The 14,175-nt window shown below is 38.9% G+C and overlaps 1 protein-coding gene across 34 annotated transcripts in view; it reads right to left on the bottom strand.

The window, feature by feature from the left end:
• DLG2 (discs large MAGUK scaffold protein 2) overlaps positions 1-14,175 on the bottom strand; it is a 1,074,248-nt gene that overhangs the window by 124,561 nt on the left and 935,512 nt on the right. Inside the window, exon 1 of one of the 34 annotated variants that reach the window (XM_054072166.1) lies at positions 7,212-7,533. The exons of the other annotated variants lie outside the window; for them this stretch is intronic. The gene's annotated coding sequence lies outside the window, so the exon portion shown is untranslated. Of the gene's footprint in view, positions 1-7,211; positions 7,534-14,175 lie in introns of those variants that run through there. 34 annotated transcript variants of the gene reach the window in all.

The following is a 14,175-nucleotide window of genomic DNA, read 5'->3' as shown; positions in this document are numbered from 1 at the left end:
ATGTATAAAAATAGCAGTCCTACCTACTTTCTGTCCTCTGGCCCTTCTACTTTCGCTATTTCATATCACTAACACTCAGTACCTATAGGCCTTGAAATGAATTTAATGAAAATGAAGCAGAATACATTAACATTCCAGAAATGATGGGAGAAAACTGACTATGAGTATTGTCATTTCATAGAATCATAGTATTGTAGAATCCTAGAATGTTTTGGATTGGAAGGGGACTTAAAAGATCATCTGGTTCCAACCCATCTGCAGAGACACTTTCCACTGGATGAAGTTGCTCAAAGCCTCATCCATCCTGGCCTTGAACAACTCCAGGGATAAGTCATCCATGACTTCCGTGAGTGACCTGTACCTGTGCCTCACGACCCCCATGTTTCAACCATGCAATGGTGAGTTGCAAGAAATGAAAGAGTAAAACCAAAGGAAGACATATGAGTGCAAAGTATTTGCTCCACATAAACTGACAAAGGCTAATTGCTAGTAAAAATATACCTAAGCAAAAATATATAACTAATTTGTTTCAGGAATCCTGCAAAACTTGATCAATCTACCATCATATTTCAAAGATGATAAATTTTGAATTGGAATAGAAGAAACCAAACACATACAGAAAGCATTTAAATTATGTTTAGTATTCTGGAACAATTTCTTTAATTCAAACAAGAACATTTTAGAATATCTACAGGAAACTGTAGGGTTTTTAAATGAGAAATTGCAAAAATACTGTCAAATGAAAGTAATACCATGCCTGGAAAACCTGTTTTGTATGTGAGGGTGCTATTTTCTCCCTCCTCTGAAAATTAGTTGTGTGTTGAATGGATGTATTTCTCTGAAGTATTTAACTCTTGTGGTTGTACATCAAAGAGGAGAAATGGAGACAACTGCTAGTAACAGCTGAGTCACCCAATGACATCTACTAATAATTTCACTTTGCATTTCTGAGCTACAGACCAACCCAAAGCCAGGAGCAGCCAGTGTGCACCCTCATTTCTCTGTCACAGAGTCATAGAATTATAGAATCATCTTGCTGGAAAAGACCTTTGAGATCATTGGTATAACCATACCTGTCCACTACTAAGCCATACCACCGAGCACCTTATCTACCCATGTTTCAAATATCTCCAGGGATTATGACTCAACTACTTCCCTGTGCAGTCTGTTCTAATGTCTGATAACCCTTTCAGTGAAGAATTTTTTTTCTAATATCTAATCTGAACTTCCCCTGGTGCAGCTTGGAGTCATTTCGTCTCATCCTATTTCTTGTTATTTGGGAGAAAAGACCAACACACACCCAGCTACACTCTTGTAGACAGCTATAAAGTCTCCCCTCAGCCTCCTTTTCTCTAGGTTAAACAACCCCAGTTCCCTTAGCTGCTCTTCATGCGATGTGTATCAGAAACAACCCCCTGAGAAGGGCAAGGAGAGTCCATGGGACATACAGCTGATAATTTTGCCCACACCTACTTTAACACCTGGGATAACAGATTACCTTTTCAAGGAATGTTTTGGTAGTGGGAGAAGCAGATCTACTACAATCAAATTGAGATTAACAGTACTGTAAATATATGCAGAGGGAATAAAAGACCTTTTACATAAGAAGGCGGTGGATACTAAGGGTGATGGCTTCTGTGTTTATACATTCTTAAAACAGACACATGCACATTTTTTTGAAAGAGAACAGAGTTTTTCTTTAGTGACATTACTTTCATTACTCTTCTTAGATACTGCAAGTAGAACCATTTGCTCCTCAGCATTACTAGCTGCTCTGAATGTTTCTTCTACTTGTTGTACATGTTACTGAATGTAGTTAAAATTTGAATAAAATGTGAAAGAGCTATGAAAGAAAAAGCAAGGAAAAAAGTGAACTGATTGGATTTTGCCTGGCTAGTTCACCTGTTCAATTTCAGGATGTGACTGTGAACAACACAGTTCAATCTTTTCTTTATTATTTCATAATATGAAAGGTTATTACCACAACAGAAAAAGGGATAATAGTAGGTTCTTAAATTAGAATTGGCTTTAGCTCAAATGCCAGTGCACTGATCACTCTTAAAAACTAGCACAAATAGAAATAGTGTTGTAAAGCATGCTTACAAAGTGGTGGGTTTCTGTTGTCTTCGAAACAAGAAACATCTCATTGAGAGTACACTAATGAAGGGACTCATCATGTCCCGTTCTGTTACTCTGCAGTTTCTTCAAACACAACACACTTATCAATGTGATGTAAAGATGACATTATCTCTCAGGATTTAAAACCTGTTGTCAATACAGATTACACTCTCATCTGGCTGAAATAATAGGAGAGTTCTGCTGACACTAAGAAAGGAGTCTAAGAATGAGGTCTCCATCTGCAACTTTTTGCTTTTAAGTCAGAGCATTGGAAATTCCCAAGTAGAAATATGGTGATGACATAAGCATTTCCTTGTAGAACTAAATGTTATGTTATATGTTACATTACATTACGTTACGTTACGTTATGTTATACTTAGAAGTATTTTCAGCCTGCAGTCTGATGGAATTACAGCCACTTTCAGGGCTGTATCGGGGCAAGGGGTCTCCACAGAATTTTTTTCTTCTGCACATGGTCATGATACGGAAAAGATGAAAAGTGTTCTTCTAGAGCAATACACAGTGACTTCCAGTGCAGCTCATTCCTGGCACATGTATCCCTGAAACATTCAGTGTTGGAGAGTCTTTACTAGAGCTCCTCCTGGATGCAAATGGAATCCTACACCTCTGTTTATGGCTATCTGCTCCACAGGCAGTAACTATTCTGTGGGAGAGAGACAGCCATAGAAACCTGTAGCTTTATGACACGATATGTTCCCTGAAAAGATGAGGATGGGTTGGATGAAGCCTTGAGCAACCTGATCTAGTGGGAAGTGTCAGGGACCATGGCAGGGGGGTCGAAACTGGATGATCTTTAAGGTCCCTTCGAAACCAAATCATTCTATGATTCTATGGAGAAATTTCATCAAAAGCTGACATGAGCAGGTTTTCTCTTGGAAAGGAACCTTGACTGATACTGTTCATGTTGTTGATCATCTAGGCTACATCAAATACCATACAGAAAGCATTTGTGTCACTTTATTTCATGGACATCTGGCTCCTACTGATTTCTGGTGCTGAATTCTCCAGAAACAGCTCAATTACCCTGGAGCACAACCTCCTCACCTGAGAGGTTTCAAGGACAGACAAGTCTGCTTGTCAATTTAACCTCCTGGCAACAATTAAGGTGCAGGAGTTATGTACCTTGATTTTATTTTTCATTTTTTTCCCACAGCAAAGACTATTTGCATGAAAAACTCCTTTTTTTTTCTTTTTTTTTTTTTTTTTTTTTAACCTTAGATTGATGCATCCAGGATGCTGTATTCCAGGACACTGACAGCAACTACCCAAACCAAGTGACTGCACCCACAAAGATTTTAAACTTAGCGTTTATTATATGTATTTTGCTTACGAGTGAATTTTCAGTGTTTTTATAACTTGAATGTTGTCTTCTGCTCGTACAATCATACAAGATCAAAAAAATTTCTTCTCCAGGATCAGGCCTATGCATATATTCCACACTGGACACAAAAAACAGACCAACACCAAAGGGCACGTGGTGTTCATGACCATGCTTTCTCTCTGCTCTGGTTGCCAAATTTGTTCTTTTCATGCATCAAGTGTTTGATAATCCTTTAAAATTATGTTTCTCTGCCTACCTATCTGGACTTACAAAACTCCCTATTATTTTTCATTGATACATTATCATCTTCTACTATACTCTGTCTCTTCCCTATCATCGTTACATTGGCAATTGCAAACATTGATGATACTACATAACTAATCCCTCATTTCAACCCATTTTTCCACTGAAGGACTTCTCCCTGAAAGCACATCATTATGATTGCTGATATCTGTATTGCTCTTTTCACACTCATCATGGTTTTAAACTAAGAGAGGGTAAATATAGACTGGGTATAAGGTAGAGATTTTTTTATGATGAGCGTGGTAAAATACTGGAACACAGTTGCCCAGGGAGGCAGTGGAGGTCCCATCCCTGGAACCATTCAAGGTCAGGTTGGATGGGGCTCTGAGCAACCTGATCTGGTTAAAGATGTCCCTGTTCCTACAGGGGTTTGCCCTAGATGACCTATAAATGTCCCTTCCAACACAAAGCATTCTATGATTCTATGATTCTATGACTACTGAATTCATACTTGAGATTGCTACAAAATTGCATGTGATGTCACTTTTTCAGTCTCTTCAGTAAAATGTAAGAAAAGATTTATTATATAGTTAACAGTTTTCAATTCTATGGACTAGAGCTTTCTGTAATTGAGACTCAATTTTATAAATTTACCCCTTTATATAAAAATATACTTTGCTTGTGTAAGTGTGTGTTTAAGAGAGGAAAACAGAAGTCTTACAGGCACTCCAGCATGTGAGCTTGCACACCACTGCTGCAATCTCCAGTCAGTCTTGACAGAGAAAAAAGCACAGGCTTAGAGCTACAGGGTCACACATCAGTTATATTAACTGCAAACTTAAAAAGAATTCTCCGAAGAGTAATACTGGGTTATAGAATACCCTATTTCACCAAAAATGTCAACCATCAACTACCGTGGGACTTCACAGCAAACCTGAAGGTACCACTATATCTGAGGTCTTTCAGAACAAAGAAAAAAAGAAAAAAAAAAAGAAAAATTCCAAAGCCAAGAACTTTTATCCAAGCTGTTTTACCCCGGGCATCTATATTTTATAAAAAAGAGAATCTGAACATCCATGCCTTGGCTGGTTTCAGCCGTATTCAAAACACAAAACCTGAGAAAGATCACTCCTGGAGAGCAGATTTCTGCTATCTGAGAGTGCTATGCATCAATCCTAAAATATTATCTCTATTCAGAAATGAATAGGAAGTTAACATACTTCTTGGAGTTGTGGTTTAGTGCGTTTCCGGTTGGAGGTACCACTAAGCACACAGATGGCCGTAACCTCGACCAGACTTGCTAAGTTAAGGGATTTAAGGCACAGGGCTGCACAGAGAGCACTGCCTTTGCTTACTGCAAGGTGGGAGGCATGCAGCACTGTAGCAAACTCATGTCCAGACAAAACAACTGTGTTCTCCAGACTGGAGAGGATTTAAAATGCAATTCTTAGCCAATGTTTTTCTCCCTTCAGCATTGCTCCTGAATGAAGACTACAAAGGAGCGCTAACCATGCACTCGGGATAAAAAGTAATTTTTTTGCCACATAACCTGGCTATTCTGGACTGAACTTCAAGAGGCTGGTCTCATCTATGCCCAATCCTCCAGACCACTCTCCGGAGACTGAACTAGTTGGTGGCTTAATTTATTGTGCTACAATAAATAACAAGTCTGGAGCTCTGGTGCCCACAAGAGCCATATGCCCATATCATAATATTCTCCTTTTAGGGTTGCTTTTCCTGTCCTAATTTATACTTCCTCACTTACAGTACATACATTTACATGGCTAATGCTCAGATTGATGAGATTACTCCATAGAGACGCATGCAATATAAATGCCTAGACAGATGGATGCAATATCACAGATTTCTGAAAGGAGGAGAACTTGCAAAGCCAGAAGCTCACACTTCAAGAAATCTCATTTTCTAGCACTGGGGTCACTGAAAATAGATCTGAATGCTTAAAAAGCAGCAAAATACTCTTAAATAAAGCACTGCTGACAAAGGTATAATACTCATTCCTAGAAATAGTCTCTGATCTGTTAGGCTGCCAGGAAATAATGTTCTCAAGATATTCTGATTTTTTTTTCAAATTTATGATTTATAAAGAGTAAGTACAAATCTGTTCCACAAAGGAAGTCTGGAAAAGTGGCCTTTGCCACAGTAGCCTTCCTCTTTAAATAAAAAATGATGCTAAAATGATCCACCTTACTAATTAAACCAGGATCTCTTCTGCGGGTTTGATGCTTCACTTATGACTCATGGAACTGATTATGAGAAGACAAAATACAAGTTCAAATAACTAGAGAGTAAATAGCTTGCACCAGTGTCAGATGAGAAGTTGCTGGAAGAGAGTATGTCTCTCTAATTATTAATAATAGAGCAATAAGGCAACAGGTGCTCTTCTGCCAAGCCTTCTTGATATTTTTATAAAACAAACATACCTCTCAAACCCACAAAGAAAAAAACCCAGAGAAATGACACAGAGAGACAGAAGCAATGACTGCTCCTTCAATAATACTGCTCCGGATAAAAGGAAAAGTAAAATTGTCAGTCATGACCCCTGTCTCTCCCGAGGAGGGACACAGGTATTGTACGGCAATGCTAATATTGCAGTTTCATATACCAAGCTTTTAAATTCCTTCTGGGTTAAAATGACACCAAAAAAAATTGCTGGCTTACTGATCTTTAAAGGTTACTGTCAAGATAATGTGCACAGATATTACAGGAGCTTACTTGAAAAGATGTAGAGGTTGCAATGAAAGCAAGTGGTAATTAGAGCAAAGAATTTCAGGCTGGTGAAATTCAAAAAGTACTGCATAGGTTATAGGAAATATTCCTTTCCTTCCCTAGATATGCTACACCATGCTTCCCACAGTTTGTTCCAAAGTCTCCCTTTGCCTTTCATCTTACACATATTTCAATACCATTGTTATGCAAGATGGGGAATAATTCATTTAATGTGATACTAAGCGTGTTAACACAAAAACAGAGAGGCTACCATTTTACTGATTATCTAATTAAAAAGCTCAATGATATAAATTCTTTTGCTGCTCCTCACCGCACACAAAAGATTTAATGCTGCATCTGAAAAGCCACACATACAAAAAAAAAGCCAAGAATTTGTAAATGCTTCTGATATTTGCTTTTTCTTTTTCTTTCTTTTGTTACAAAAAACACGGCTATCTCTCTCTTTAACCACTAATACAAGCAATTTAATGACAGGTAGATTTGCTGCTTTGTAGCTTCTTTGAACCCCAAACACACTCACTAAAGGAAAGTAACTTTAGCTAGAAAAGAGATCCTTGTAGCACTATGGTGAATAATTCATCATTGCATTTTTCTTTTCATCTCATTTTGTGCCAGTAATGCACACAACTGAAAATATTGTAAAATCTAAAAACAACCACAGACAAGGACTTCCAGCAGCAAAATACACATAAAACTAGCAGGCAGGTTTTCCCGGCTTATATAATAACAGCTTTAGCTCGACAGAACCCCCATCACTCACCGAGGGCTGAATTCACTTGAACAAAAGCAGAGCCCAGGCACCAAACGCAGCTTCACAGGACTCTTAATGCGAGATGCTCCTGTCTGCTGTTCAGTTCACACTTGCCTTTATAACTAAGCCAACCAACAACATTCAGTTGCTGAACCTGATGAATTATAAAACGGTAGCTCCCAGACTCTCATATTTTACATCACAGGGGGTGGTCATCCAGCATCCACACTGCCTGTGTACATATATTCTGCTATAACTCATCCTGATAAACACATCAGTGCTGGCAGCAGTGACAGTAATTGGTGCTCAGGATGTACAAGCACAAACCAGTGGAGCACACTCCCACCTTCTGCTTGGTGCCACATCACTACCTGTCAATCACTGCACCTTGTTAAGGTGGTACCATCAACGGCATTTCGGGGGGAGATGAAAACTCAGAGGAGAAACCCTCTACCGTTGTGAATCCTTTGCTTAAACATTGATACAGTGGTAATTGTAGCTTCAATCTCTCCTAGATACAGTTTTCGTTATTAGATTTTTTAAAGCCTTCGTAAAATCTTCCCTTCTTAAAGACACAGTACTTGTTTAGTGACTGCCACATGGTTCTTAACTTCCACTCTCATGAACGGAAATTATTCAAGCAAAGTCTATGAACATTAGCAAGAATAACCTAAAAGCCTTACTCCAGACAGAATGACTGTTAAAAGCAGTATACTTGTCAGGTAAAAATACGTGTACATTTAAAAAGCCTCTTAAAAAATGCTGATCGGTTTTAAGAATATCCTCTAAGTTATAAATATGTATTTATAATGGTCCTTACTTCTCTGGTGTTTTTCCCATATGCTTGCATTGTTTTGAAAGTAAATCCATAGACAGAAAATAAAGGAACCAAACAGCTAAAACTTAGACCCATTTATACAATCAATTAAACTGAACATTTTCAAATGGCATTAAATACAGCAACAGCAATCACAATTGTTGCACATGCCACTAATTAACACTCACAATTTGTCCCTAACAAGCAACACTAGTTACAGTAATGGTAATACACAGCCAGGGATCCGTCACTGGAAACGGTTGTATGTGGCACATCGTTTAAACGGAGCAGAAATTGCTCTTTCAGAGCTGAGCTCCAATAATTTTGTAGGTGTTTTACACAAACTCAAGCCTATTTGTACAAGTGCAGAGTGTGAATGGACACTTTATTTGGGATGATTTTCTATTTCTAAATCACTGGTAACGACTCTCTCAGGGCTCCATTTGGAGCCTGAACTTGACCCAGCTCCTTTCATTTCTCATGCCTGTAAAACTCTCTCAACATTTGGTACCATAATGAAAGACTGTGCTTTGGAAGATAAGCACAGTTGTGTGAGTGGTTGTGCACCACATGGATGCTTTTCCATGAACAACTGGGCTGAGGAATGCAAATGAAGCCTGTGCCTGCAGCCCCAGGCAGAAACCCAACCCTTCTCACCATCTGGACCGACTGATGTGCGTCACGATGTGAGAACAGGGTGTTGCATTTCATGCATAGCAAAAGCAGGTCCTATATATATCCCTTTACTCCCATTCTCAGCTGCTTTTTCTCCCCCTTTCCTTGTTTATCTCTTTGTGTTCAGCACCTTCACCAAGAAAAAATTCACTGAAGGCCAGAGGCACTAACAAGTATTACTGCATGTGCTATTGGCTCTTACTATGGTGACTTGTATGGAAGAAAAGCTGTATGCGGTTGAGTGGCAGAATGTATGGGAGACATATCAGGACTTAATCAGAGTAATAGTTTCGATGTCTCTGTCTTTCTCAGAGAAAAGGGCAGTTGAGATCCAATAATTGGATCCCCCAGCGATGCTGACTGGGAGTAATCCAATATGGGCAGAAAAATATTCCAAATGACAGACCCTGGCTTACTGAGAAGCAGCAACAAGATCTGTGCCACTGTATTTTGCCTCATAGAGCCAAATTCTATTCTCATGGGTTTACACATTTCACTTGCAAATAGGTTCTCTACAATGGCCCAAGCACAACAGATTGTCATCTTGTGCACTAATTAGGGTTTTCTGACCCATTTTTTGTAAAAGACAGGTTTCAAACCATATGTGCCAGAATGCCTTAAATGGCATCCATTTTCCTTTTCCTTTTGCCTTAACCATTCAGGTTTGAAAAGGCTTCCCAAGAATCTGTGTAAACACGACAGTGCCTTATAATAATTTGATGGACTATGATTGAGACATAAGCAGTGCTTGACTGGATATCCTTGACCAATATAACATTCACCCTAAAATTTAGCTCCCATTTACTGCAGCAGAAGTTTGTAAAATTGAACAGTGTCACAATAACGTAAGACACTGCAATATTCCTTAGCTGTGAGTAGGTGGTATGCATAAACCACAGCATGCGGTATTACACAAGAGCCACGATTCCAAGAAAAATTGCTACCCCATTTCACACTTACTTGAAATTTTTATTTAGCTATCCTGGCTTCCATGTTACCTTCCCATGGGAAATATTTCATAGTTGATACTGCCATCATATTCAGTGGTGCTCTATAAAACTGCTTCCCTCTTGGTGAATGGATACACTCATCGCACAACCCATGGCTTCAGGGCTCTGTTCATACGTTCTGGTGCAGAATGTGAGATTTCAGACTTCTCACTTCACTGACAGGTGTGTGAAAATCCCATATGGCTGCCAGATTTCTGTATACTTACATACGTATGTAGTAGGTATTTTTAATGCATTTGTAACAAACAGATTTGGTATTGATTTTGAAGTTTTTTGTTTCAAGCTGCAGACTAGAAATGATTTAAAAATATAAAAAAAAAAAAAAAAAAAGGAGAAAAGTGTTCCCATTTGCTGCCAAAACATGATTTCTTTCTTGCACAGTCACATGGACTATATTGACTACGCATCACAGACATCCTGTTTGCTGTCTAAATTGAGCACTGAGACCACCGGGGAAAAATCAGGGTGTTCAGCTGGAATAACAAGAGTAGTTACCTTTTCAGCTCAAGAAGCAGCTAAGGACACTTCAAAATAAGAATAACTATGGGCAGATTTGATACTATCACGATCACAAATTAGCTAGTCCTATGAACTCGTATCCCAGTGAAGAAAAACTAGATCTCTAGGATCTCCACAGCGTGGACCCAGAGCTGCAGGTGACTAAACGTGTACCAACAGAGATAATTTCCAGGCTATGTCAGAGAGTACACATGATCAGTACACTGGCCAGTAATTCTTGCCATGTAGCCTAAGAAGCCATTATGCAAACTAAAGAGGTGTTTATTCAGTACCTTGCCTTCACCAATAATGCTCCTCATTTCCTTCAGTGAATCTTTGCCAGATTTACACGGGCTAAAGGAATGATCTTTCATCTGATAGCCTGTTGATAGCACTGTCAGGAAGTATCACTAAAGCAAAGAGCTCAGTAGAATTTTAAAAAGACCTAGGTAATTACCAGATGATAGGGTCCAGAACTGCAATAATAACAAGAAACATAAATTTTCCGATGGTCAGGGGATTTAAAACCTCTTGGTTTCTTATGAATGCTTTTCCTTTGATCTCAAACTCAACATATTGCACTGCCTCAGTCAACAACATTTTCACAACAACCCAGTCTCTCCTGGGCCCCTTGCAAGACAAAACCCGGAACCTCAAGAGCTGCCGATCACTAACCAGACTGTTGCCCACCTTCATGCAGCAAAGACAATAAATTAGATCTCTCTCCCTAGCTCAAATAAGAATTGACATGAAAGCTTAGTTAATTCTCAGACCTACATTTTTCACATTATATCATCTGAACGTACTTGTAAAGGTCTTTTATTGCATTTGATAATATATTAATAATATATTACATTTGATAAAGGTAACGACTAGTTACAGGGAATTTCAGCACCTATTCTTTCTGAAGGGTAGAAGAGTGAGATAGGGTCATTTTTTGCACCTTTTGAGTACAGAAATCTAAAAGCTTTTTATTCCAGCTGAGACCACTGAGGATTTATGAATTTCACAAGTTATTCTGTCCATCGTCTGAATCCAATGAGAATTTGTCCTTTTATAAATACATGGTAAAATAGTGCCACACATTGAGTCAGACAGATTTCATTGCTGTAACCTACATACATCATGTGTTGAAAAGTAAACAGCAGCGACAATGTAAATGAATTAATTGCCACAGCAAGGGAATGGAGAAATTAATTTCTTGTCAATATAGCTCACTTGCAATTACATTTAAAAGCAGTTAAATAGAGTTTCAGTTTCTAAGATTAATCCTCATAAGTACAAATGAATAAAACTGTATGTTTAGATAATTAATTAGCTAGCACAGAGTTTGAAGATGTAAAGGACTGTACAAAAGCTATTACTAGAATAATATTTTTCTGAATTACAATATTTTTCTTCCTCAAGAAACATCTGTGCTGCAAGTGCAGAGTGCAAGCTCAAGTCTTCTTTCTGAATGAGGACTGTATCTGAAGAAAATACAGAAAAAAAAGGGAATTAAAGTGGATATTCAACAGGGTCTGAATCAACAGACACTCAAAAGACCAATTCCAGTTGATCAAAGGCAATGACAAGAACTTGCTTTGCTAGTTAGGAAGACTGTGTTCTCTTAATGGTGACTTCATAGTCTCCAGAATATGAATGACTGTGTCAGTAATAAAGAAGAGCTGCTAAAAGAAAGAAAGGCCAGATAGCACTTTCTCTATAGGCTCTGGAGAGGATGCCTGAATTTGATTTGAAAAGCCTTTTATAGCACTCTATGAATATGGAATGCCACAGCAATCCATTTAAAATCCAGTGGAAATCTCAGAAGTAGGCTGAGACCATACAGATGCTGATCTTCTGTATGGCTTAGATTGGGTCAGCTAATTAAACGAACTGAGAAACTTGGATCATGTTGTTCAGCATTCAGAACTGCTTGGTTTTTGTTGTTGTTGCCTGGACTTCCATGTTCTCATTGTTTTCTTTGTGCTGTTAATGAGTTAAAAGTGTCTGAAACTTGATATTCAAATCCAAAAAATCCCATACCCGACTTATCAACTCCAAGAGCCGGAAAAGTAGCTCAAGATCCATTTTGGTTAGGTAGATGATTATATTTAATTGCAAACCAGGCAAGCATCCTTTACAGAAAGAGAAGGTCCCATATTCAGCTCCTTATAAGCCTGTTTCTGGGAGCAAATGAGTTAACAGCTTTGTATGGCAAAGAATGGTGGAGAGGCATGAAGATCCTCCTGTTATTTGCAGTCTAACTCTGTGGTAGGAGGAGTAGGTGGGTGATTTGGGGAAGGAGTACAGCACAGGAATGATACACTTGACTCTTCTGAGGGTGATGATGAAAATCTGTCAGCTTGGCATAGTCCTTCATGTTACCTACAGCAATTACTGATGCATGGATAAAGCAACAACTCTACAGACTTCATGGTAAGAGGCATGGTATATGCTGTAGTAAGAACAAATTGTCTTCATTGAAGAAACCCATGGCAGCATTGTAAAAGGCTGTCCACGAAATGCTAGCAAAAAGAGCATACAGAAAGGTGTTCACGAGAAAACTGAAATTTAGGCCTTCATTTGTGCAAAAAAATAAGCAGCATAACCTGCAGATGCCTTCTTCACTGATTGTGACAATGAGCTAGCGTAAGAATCAGCACACACACACACTTTTAGATTAAGTTTTCCCCTCCTACAGTTTTCTTTCAGGAAAGAAAATTTGAAGCCTGGATGACTAACTGTAATGCAGATGGCAGGGCAATGTAGAAATGCTAGCTCCCATGCGAGCTCCAAATGAACTAGTTTAGATGACACTATGCGTGAATTTAACCTACTCATATTGGACTCCACGGTTATGCTGTTCCTGGAGTGTGAGCATTTAAAACAGTTTGGGATGCAGACAATCCAAGGACGGACAACAGGTGATACTCAAGCAAGGTCTGTGCCAGCCATTCTTGTAAAATTTACTTCTGCAGGTTTTTTTTGCCATTACTTGTGAATGCGCCAAGAAAGTACCTCCCAATAGGGAAGAATAAACGTGATTGCAGGAGCATCAGAGTGAAGAAATGCCCTGAAAAGAAAGGAAGAAAAAAATGCTGTGGTATGGCAGACGCTCCTTCAGCTGAGCAGGAATCATCTGTAGCCTTGCATGGTTCACAAGACTGATGAAACTGAAGATTTACTGCCTTGGCTCTAATGTCAGACCAATTAATTCAGATGTTATCTGAAACCCCTCTTGTTGGCTATTGGTGATGACACCCTGCTGAACCTGCTTTGATGGGACTTGCATGCCCAGTCATTCCTGAACTTTCTTGGCATTCTGGAGTCATAAATAGCAGTGATTCTGCACCTACGGGTCAACAGTAACTGTGAATGGGGAAATGGCTGTCATACCATCATGTGTGCAGTCTACCTGGCAACAAACTTCCACAGAGACTGAGTTGAGTTGGGCACCTAAGGACAGGCCACCATTTTGTAAGGATTGTGTCTGATAGGACTCAGGAACCAGGACACCATTTAGATGCTCTGTTCTTGAACTACTTCTAGCTTGAGGACTAATTAGGAGAGGGAAAGTACTCTAAGAACTTTAACTGAAGAATCAAAGGAGGTGAAAGAGAAATACTTATTCTCAGAACAGTATCAGAATCTCTGAGTGAAACCCTGCTGAAATAATTCACAGTATAGAGATGCAACAAGAACATTTGGTTAATATTTCTTAAATGATATGTTTGGATTTGTTACAAAATAGTGAAGAACTTAATAGCGAGACTGTACACGTTAAAGCTGAGTGTGTGTAATTCTAGTGGTTAAATTTAGAATCACAGAATCATTAAGGCTGGAAAAGACCTCTAAGATCATCAAGTCCAACTGCCAGCCCAACATCACCATGCTTACTAAAACATGTCCCAAAGTGCTATATCTACACATTTTTTAACTCCTCCAGGGATGGGGACTACACCACTTCCCTGGGCAGCCTCTTCTAATG

Source organism: Cuculus canorus, chromosome 1 (assembly GCF_017976375.1).
Source record: "Cuculus canorus isolate bCucCan1 chromosome 1, bCucCan1.pri, whole genome shotgun sequence".
NCBI classification, from domain to species: Eukaryota; Metazoa; Chordata; class Aves; order Cuculiformes; family Cuculidae; genus Cuculus; species Cuculus canorus.
Note: the sequence above shows the minus strand (reverse complement) of the source record. Positions and strands in the feature narration are given on the sequence as shown.